Raw genomic sequence first — 10,008 nt, 5'->3', positions numbered from 1 at the left:
CAGTGCTTGTCAAGCCCTGGACTTGGAACCACAAAGCTCTTTGCTTGCAGTGCATTTCCAGGCAGATGATAAATCTGCCTCCTTTGTGCAGTTTGATACGACAGCATGGCTCGCGCAATTCTTTTAAGCAATGAAAATATGCCCTAGACCACAAGATTGTGTCACAGATAAAGGAGATCCCTCTTGCATTGTTTTTCTTTTTCTCAAGGATGTTAAGGATATTGAAATGTTCAAGGTTCATGCACATATGGTCACTTATTGATTGACTTTTTAGATCCAGTTACAGTAAATGACATTATACGCCCTCCTCCCTAATTACTTAATGAAATCCCCTTGGGCTGAAACAATTTCCATATCAAAGTGGGTGGTTCATGCATAAATATAATGACTAGAGCTGAAGCAATTCTTTTAAAAGCAGAAGCTTAAGGCCAAAGGCCATTTCCTGCAATTAAATTAGGTAATTTAAAATCAAGTTGGAACAGGTGCTGTGGTCATAGAGGTGTGCTGGGTAGTCTGAGTTACTTTTCAGAAAGAATATTAACAATGTGCATCTCTTCTGTTGTAGTGGCCTGGAAGCTGGAAAAGGTGAAGGAGGCAGCTCCTGGGAGCAGATCCCCAGCAGCACAGAGAGCTCAATGATCATTCAGGTGTATCTGCCAGAGTCAAGCAATTAGTTATCACTGTTGCTTTCTGCTGTCCTACCCTGTGGCTCCTGCCTCTTATCTGCCTTGCTGACCTAGAGGAAGGCCATCATTTATTTATTTGGCTAGGGCCAAGAGCAGAGGACTGCTGCTCTGGCCTGGGGTCTCTTAAGTGCAGTCATAGTGCAATATGGAGGAAGTTGACAATCTTCAGTCAGGGCACATTGCCTTTCTCCTAAAGCCAAGGGAGGAGGGGAAGGAACCCAGGGCACTCACTGTACACATGTATAAAGTCTTTCAGCTGCTCTATGATGTTGGTGTTACTGCTCTTCCTCTCTTCAAGTCATCCCAGGAGGCAGCTGTGCTGAGGCTTATCTCACCTAATGTTAAGTGTCCTTAACATTGGTATTATACCATCACAGTACACTCTCTGTATAATTAATGGACAGAAAGAGGCACTTATCAGTCATGATTCCTGTAAGCTTGACTTGTGATGAGATACACCACAAATGACAAAAGCTTATTCCCTTTGACCAGGGAATTGAAAGAAGTATCTCATATTAATGCCTCCACTCATGATATTTGGTGTGCTTAGGGCTGCCCAACTCTAGAGAGAAGGCTTGGGGTTTTATTTTAGAATTAATTTTTCACTTTGCTATGGGTGTCATGGGATCTACTTTCAGGAGAACTACCTCTTCAATATGTTATATCTGTTTCTGGATGCCTAAATCAAAACTCCTACTTGATCTAAATTACACTTCCTATAAGCATCATCTTCCAGCTAAAGCATCATCTGCCCACATGTGAGCACACCATTTACCTAAGCTCATAGGAATTTTGAGGTTTTCCACAGCAGGTATCATTCTGATTAAAAAGTATGAATCTTTAGTTGTTCTCAGATTATATACAACTCCAGTTAAACACATCCAGAGAAATAGTCCTCCCTTCCTCCCTTTTCAGTCACAGGTCATGGCCTAAGTCAAATACCAATCTATCCCCAGCTAGAAAAGATTTTTATTTGCTTCTCTCAACCAACTTGAGGCTAGCTCTCTCACTGCATCTTGAGCAGAGGAATCTAAGTATCACTTGCTGAGGTTGCTTTTGCATGGAAAAGAGAAGAAAGGAAAAAAGAAATCTCACAAACCTCAATAGCACAGTGCTTAGGACTGTCACCTAGCAGACAAACCAGCACTCTGCTCTCTTTGAGCATTGAAATCTCCCTTTTGTACAGATTGCACTGAAAATCCAGCTTACAGCCTCCACCTAGTTTATACTACAAGGAGCAGCCCAATGTTGTGGCCTGAGATGTGCTCTACACATCTTACCTCGAGACAGAGGACTGACAGCAAGATCTAAATGAATGAATCAACAAGTTCTGCATTTATGTGGCAGGTCCTTCTGCAATAATTTGAAACTCACTCCTGCAGAAAGTGTGTTCATGTTTATTTAAAAGCCCTTTGACCTCATAGAGGTACTGTTTTTCTCAGTATATTGGGCAATAAACAGCTGCATCAATATTTACCTTAACAGAAAAGTGTTTTCTCTGTATCAGTTCTCTTTTTGTGCGTTTTCTCCAGCACATGGGCTGAAAAAAAAAAAAAAAAAAAAAAAGTCTCTTTGTAACTTCAGATTTCAAACTGTAGGGAAGAGGGAACTTCTCACTATTTTAAAAACATGCAGCTACCTCTGTGGCAACGGGTGAGCTATGGTGAGCTTTCTTGTGTTGCTGAAAGTCACTGCCTGATGGTAGGATGTTCCTGCAGACCTTATGGCAGTCAGCACACACCAGCAAAGGTCCAAATAATCTTCCTAAGGCTTGTTATACCAGCAATTATTTGCTTAAAAGCAGAATATGATGGCTGTATAGGTATACATTATGTTTATTTGCTATAACTAATTTTTCAGCAGTTCAAATCCTCTTTTTTTTATCTTTCTGAAAAGGCCAGTATGCAATTTGGGGTCACTGGTGATAAGAGAAGCTGAAAATATTGAGGTTAAATATCCTCTGAGACTTACATTTTCATTTCAGCTGTTACTCTGTGTGTGTAGCTGTCCACAGAACAGTGTGTGAGATGTGGAATGACATATTCATTTTGAATTGCAACCAATATTCTGACCAGCCAAATGAAAATATAAATTCAGACTGTGCTCAACAGTCTCTGCAGCTCTCCCATATTAATTAAATCACATGTTTCTTCGAGTTAGTGGACCCAAGTGAGTCACAAATAAACAAACAAAGAAAAACACAGAACCACCCTGAAAAGACAATTTGGCAGATCAAGGGTCAAGATTTGTGGCAACACAGAAAATTAAACTGGTACAAATTCCTATATTAAGGAAGACAAAATAACCTCCAGAGATACAGAGCACCAGTACATTGCCAAGTAGCTGTTCCCTATGGCAATGGAAGGGATTTTTAAAATTTACATTTTTAAAAATTTTTATCCTTAAAATCAACTCAACATTTTGTTAATGGTACACTGTTAAAAGTTTATGGTCCAGGGTTGAACTATAGAACTGACTCATTTTACAATTTTAAAGTGTGGAGGCACACTGTAAAACCAAGCTTTAAGTATTCTCTGATCAACAGTAAGGAGAATATGAGCCATATGCTCATAAATGTAATGCAAGAGCATGTTCTAGCACCATCTAGACAACTTAAAAGGCAATTTCAAGGCAGCAAATGGGTCCCAACTGTCACAAGTCATCAAACTGGAAATAATGGTGGTGGTGTAGTTGAGGAACTAAACAGAATAGTCACAGGACAGCCAGGGTTTTAAATTCATGCAAGTCTCCCAGTTTGGTTCAGGATTGCATCCACTCTGGAAAAGATGTGGTTCTTCCCACAAGGGAGAAACTCCAGAGAAGAAACTCTTTAGCAATCTTACTTATCACTCAGTGGGGAGGAAATAATCAAGTGGTTTGGGATATTGAGATGATGGAGAGAAAGAAAATTGTCACAATTATAACTGAGATTTGTCAAATTACTATATAATGCCAGAAATCTGTAGGAGATCATTTAATTCTAATTTTGGGTTTGAATTTTTTCTTAATGTTGCTGAGACTATTTTTCTCTGTTTACTTTTTTTTTTTTTTGTTAAATATTTTTGAATAACTGAAATATTGAATCAATATTGAATAATTAAATAATGATTACATTGAATGATAGAATAATTTCTTGTTACTGTGTTTGCAATATCCTAAATTTGTATATGGTTACTATGGCCATAGTAACCTAAAATAAATAACACAGAAAACAAGTGTTCTTCTCAGTAACTTGGAATGAATTTATGAAGAGAGGTTGTAGATCACCCTTGACCAGGTGGTGAGAAAGATTTCAAATTCAGAAGACGCTGGACACAGGAAAAAGGAGACTGAGCATGATTCTCAGAAAGCTAAATCTCTCAGGCCTTATTCAGTCCTCACTCATCCAAGCTGAGTAACGTCAGTAGGAGTTTTCACTATGAACCTGGCTTAAAGAGCTGAGAAAGGGAGTACATTGGACTTGCCTGCAATTTAATAAGTCTTGAAGGAAATACTTGCTGGATCTTTCCTAGGATCTGTGGATAGGAATTGCTAGATTATGTGTGCATTAGCCAAGTAGTTTATGACATTGCACAAGATTCAGGATACTTTAGCAAGAACTGCCTTGACTTGACTTCTGATTCTTTCAGGAATTACATAGTTCTTGCTTTTCTCCAGTAGATAATTTTCCAGTTGAAAATACATGTTGCACCTTGTTTAGTGAAATACAGGTGTGCAGCATGCAGAAAGCATTACACAAACTGTTCTCCCATTTTACAGCTGAAAGAGGTCACTACCAAGGATTATTTCAAATCAGACAGTTCCTGGTTGATGAACCAACCTTCCCAGTGCTGTGCCCTTCTTTGGGTTGCCAATATGTCCCAAAGCTGTCTTTGTGCAACTTAGTGCTTTGTCCTGGCCGAAGGATTTAAAATAATGGCCTAGACCCAATGGTTGCTTTGCAAAATTCTGGTGATGAAAAGCAGCTGTGAGTTGACTTAATCAACCAGTTAAATGGTGTTTATGACTGTCTCAGCTTTCTGGGACGGCACAGAGTAGCTGGAGTAAACTGAAGGAGAGGCCCAGAGTTGCCAGTCTGAGGTAAAGGAAGAGGGACTGCACTATCTCCTCTTCCCACATTGACAAGGCAAAATCTGGTGTAAATGGGGATAGGGGGGGGGGGGAGGGAGATGCAGCATCTGGTATGGCATGACACTGTCTGCCACACTCAACTCTGCCTTCACAGCCAGGAACAGCTCAGTCAACAGCAGTTACTTCAGAGGTTTCCCTCAGAGTGAGATTTATTCTTGGCACCCAAACCTGAGTGCTCTCAATGCAGGAAGGCTTGTACCATTTCCAAGATTTCTGCTGGCTGACTTTACAGTTGGCTGGAGGATACAGGGGAAGTTTCTGTTCAGCTTATATGGTTTTCACCATCGTGTCGCTAGCTCCTTTCAAAATAACAGCTTGCCTTCTTGACAGGAAAGAATAAACTGGCAAGGCAATTCTTTCTTTGTTAATCTCTAACTGGTCTCCAGCAACACTAAATGAGCTATATAAAATGAGCTATCTCCAAGCCCATCTAGGGCTCCTTGGCCTGTGTGTGCAGCACCACAACAGCCCTTCTTCAAGGAGATTATTAGCATCCTCCAGACAGCCAGGTGCTGACCAAATGGCACCAAACATTATTCCTTACTTCTGAAGCCCTGGATAGCTCAGCAGGCATGTTATTCTCTGCTTTAACTATTTCCTGATAGCTCAGACATTGCTAGGTGGAGGGCACAGCAAAGGACAGATCCAATCCATGCGTAGGAAAAATCCCTATATAGGTAAATATCATAACCTTTCTAACCTTTAGAAAACATGCAAAGAGAGTAAAACTTGTGAATTCCTTTTTGTGAGCTCCTTTTTGTCACACATATGCAAAGGAGGCACCTGAATTTGTTGCTATGTTAATAAAGGTGATCTTTCTTTTCTGTGGCAAAGCCTTTTAATCTTTTGCTCCAAATAAGAGTCTTAGGAACAATTTTTGTGCTCATTGTTTTGGATAGCTTGGAATAATTGTTTTCATTATTGACCTAAGTTACAAAATATTTTCTCCTACAGGTAATTTACCTGAATGTATTTGTGACTGGTAATCTGACAAACAGATCTGTATGACATATCTATTGATACCTTTTCTCTCTATCCTTTACTTTATCTCAAGTTCCCCAAAACAAAATCTTTTAGCTGGAGTATTTATAGTGTAAGGCTTGAAATAAAGAATATTCTGCAACATGAATGTAGAGCTGAAAAAACCAGAACATAATATTATTTATATGTTTTTTTGAGTGTGAAGATATACATACAACTTAATAGTCTGGTTCTGATCCTTGTTCTTAAGCTCAAAGGCTACAAACACCTTGAAGGTACTTTTTATATTGTTTGCTAACTGCAACTACAAAGCAGAGAAGCTTGATGAACCACATAAAGTGCAGCATCTTTTGAAGATTATAATAGGTAATGTATTTCAGAGCATTGATGTGAAAAGGGGTTGTAATGACAACAGTTGAATTAAAGTAACCTGTATGGGACTACTATCCTGAGTTCAGCTGAGGAAAGGAAAAGGAATAAAGAAAAGACTATACAGAGAAGGAGTAGTAGAACCCTAGAGGAAGAAGGGCTTTTGAAGGAAGAGGTGGTTGAATTGTTAACAAAAATTGAGGGGCATCAAAGCTCTTGAAAGGGCTAAACTGGATCCTCATTATGAGCCATGAAAGGACATTAGTCTTGGTGAGCTTTGACCTATGGGAAAATTGGGCTTTCAAAGCTAATATAAGAATAATATTTTTCTATCATATAAAAACATGTAGTATTGAGTAAATGTTCACAGTGTTCATATAAGGACCATGGCATGTCCCATGGCTACAGCGTTTGGGTTTTTTGGGGGGTCCTATTCTTCTCTCTCTGCCATTTTGAGCAAAGTTTTACAAATATTGTGAGGTATTTTTCCAAATATCCTATCAACTGAAGAAATTATATGGGCAGATATAATAGGCAAAACTGTATGTAATACTGTTTTTGCTGAGGTCTTATTAGACAAAAGACCTGAAGAGATGCTGTGGACATCATGTCCTAAGTTATCAGTTTGAAAACAAGTATAAACCCTATGACTCTCAGCAGCCTTTGAAAGGGAGACAGGGAGAGCAGATACTGGAAAAAGAACTACTGCAAAGAGCCAAGGAACAGCAACTGTCCAAAAGAGTTGTGAACCTAAGGTTAAGCAAATGCATTTTTCTTACTGCTTCCCCATGCTGCATGTTGCTGTACAAGTTGCTCGGCTAGAAAACAGTCTTTTTTATTGACTCTCATTTCCTACGGACAACAATACTGGCCATTTTTTTTTTCTTTCTTTCTAAAATCCTTTGGAAAAAAACTAAGGCTCTGTAAAATGTTGGATATGTGGAAATCCCTTGGCCTAAACTGTCTTGAATGTGGAGTTCAGCAAACATTCGGGTTTGTTTATAAGGCTGGCATATAAGGCTGTTCTCTTACAAGGCATTCAAATGAGGAATAATGAAGCTGATAGAGTGCTAAGAATACACAAACGCTATTTGCTTTGTAAAGCTGTATATGGAATCCAATAATGAGTCCTGGGATACAGGACAGTCTATCACTGTAAAGTAATTATTTGTTGACTGCTGAGCCAGCTGGGTTGAATTTGCTTCTCGGAGTGTTCAGAATGCCAAAGCACCTTTAAATCTCAGCCTTTAGTTTAGATTAGACATGTTAAATGACAGCACATATTTTATTTCTTACACTGTCTTAATCTCCTGATGCTAAAAGGAAAGTCTTGTTGAGACAGTATAGAACAAGGTAAGTTAGAGAGTGAATAAAGAAAGGTTTTGGTTTTTTTTACCAATTACTTTTCTTTTAAAATGCTCTCAGAGATGGTAAAAGCTATGACTACAAGCTATGTCTTGGGACTTTGAGGTCTGATTCTGCCCATGTGGAAACAGAAAAAGTACATATATTAATGTAAAAGAAAGGTTAAGACTGTATGAAAAGAAAAGCTTCTCTGGATGGAGGTAGCATGTGTGTCTGGGATGTGCTGCTGAGCATCTGTGTGTAGTTTTACTTGGGCTTATAGCACATGACGTCACTTCTCCCCAGACCACCCTGGGGTGCACAAGAAGGGCTTAGCAAATCAGTTGCAGTGCAAAGGATAAAGATGCGTTGGTCTCCTGAGATCTTGTCCATTGCTTCAGGCAAAAGCCACAATGCCACAGCCTGCCTTTTACGGCCTGCCTCACAGAATTACATCTGCTAACCTAATTCTGGAAGCAGCAATTAATTCCAGAGGCAACCCTCATCTGGTAGCATTGGGAGCCACGCTAGTGTTACCAGTGCCTCCTGTGCAGTCGTCTCTGGCCTTCTGTGGCCACCTAGAGGAGGTTGTGCTTGACATTGCTCTGCCCTGCGTGGAAGTGTGTGAGTTTTACATCCTGCTTTTACTCAAAGGGAAACCTTAGAAAGGCACTTGAAGATCTCGTATCTGATGTCCAGAGAAGTCCCATGTCTTGTTTTGCTACTGCTCAGAGCTAAGGAATCAAAACCCTGCGTGTTGAACCCTGCAGAAAGGGACAAAGAAGAGCACAGGGAGAAGATCAGCAAAAGACAGCTGAACAGGATGGATGGAGGATCAGGCCTGGCAAAGGTTCTTGGGAGCATAAAACTGTAAATGTCCATCTTTTTTTGAGCCTAATCCATATATTTCCTACGGCATGTGGGAGTGCTTGAAACCTCAGCTTCCGCCCCAAACTGGCCTGAGCAGGTAACTATCCAACATCAGCACATCTAGGAACCAGCCAGCATGGAAATCCTGGAGTGAGGTAATCTTATCCACTCACACCTCATAAAGCCTTGCAGCAACCTATCTATCAGAGAAATCCAAATCCAGATTTAACGATCCAGAACCTTGTTGTGAAGGTCAGCATTTGTGACATTTAATTTTTAATTATTATCCCAAAGAACTGAGGAGGCCCCATGCTTTCTTGTTAAAACCCATCTGGAAAAACAGACAGTAAGAAGAGCAGCAGTAACACTGCTTGGATGATAGACACAGGAAAAAGGGAGCATCTGTAGGTGTCAGGCAGGTTATTTCAATCCAAGTACATGCCAGGAAACAGGAGAGAGCTGTGACTCCCTGTGGCACAGCCCCAGCAGCCTTTATTCCCTGCAGGGCTGCCTGGAGAAGGCCAGGAACCTCAGGTGAAAGGAGGATTTTTTTTGTTGGTGGGGTTTTTTTTGTTGTTTTTTTTTTTTTTTTTGGTTAGTTGGGTTTTTTTGAGTTTTTTTGTTTTTGTTTTTGTTTTTTTCCCCCTTGAAGGAGGGGGACTGGTGGTTTGCTTTTTTTTGTGTGTGTGTGTGTGTGTTTTTTTCTTTTTCTTTTCTTAGTGAAATAAAAGCAGAAAGGATTTACACTTAACTCCCCTTTTTTTGCCAGACATTTCTGATTGACTTTATACCAATTTTTTCTTCTCTTTTTTTTTTTTTTTCAATGAATGAAAGTTAACCTGCATATATGCAAGGTGTTTATAAGGGATAATATCTGAATGAATTACCCTCTGACTCCTTGTGAGATTCTTGATATCTCTGTGACTGAGTATTTAGGCCAGAACAGAGCTCAGAACTGACCAATACCTGATGCTCCAAGTATTTTCATGTTAAGAAAGTCTGAGGGATTGCTTTTCAGTTTGTTTTTTTCTCTGAAGTTCCTTACTTTCAACACACATCCATAAGGGGGAAGACAAAAAATTTTTAAGATGTTGCAACACACTTTATTTTGTCAGGCAAATAGCATTTTAGATATTCAATTAAATAGCAGTATGTTAAACTACATTTTGTTCTTTCTTACACACTATATGATGCATATTCACTGTAATGACAGTTTCATCATGCTAGGAACTTATACACATACCTACACTTTTAAAAACCAGATTTTCTTAATAAAACACACATATCTACAGTAACAACAATTGCAAAGAACACACTGTTAGGTCAAGATTTCAGCAAACTTTACAAACTACACAAAATAAAAATAGCAAAAAAATATCAGTACACGGTGAAGTTCTTAGCAGAGAACATATCTTTACATTTGGTGAAGTTATGCCTAGAAGTCATTTTTGCTTTTGTATTTTTTTTAAGGAATAAAATTATATACATTATTTAGTAATCCTCAAAATAGGAAGTATTAAATAGCACAAATAATATTACAGTCTTAAGTTTTGGTGTTACCTACAGTAGAGGGGCTACTTTAAAACAAATAAAAATTGCAGTTTGTCTATTCTGTACATTTAGGGCC

Source organism: Empidonax traillii, unplaced genomic scaffold (assembly GCF_003031625.1).
Source record: "Empidonax traillii isolate 1590-97213 ecotype Southwest subspecies unplaced genomic scaffold, ASM303162v1 scaffold185:size1678824, whole genome shotgun sequence".
Classification (NCBI taxonomy): Eukaryota; Metazoa; Chordata; class Aves; order Passeriformes; family Tyrannidae; genus Empidonax; species Empidonax traillii.
The sequence above is the reverse complement of the archived record's forward strand: the minus strand, read 5'-3'. Positions refer to the sequence as shown.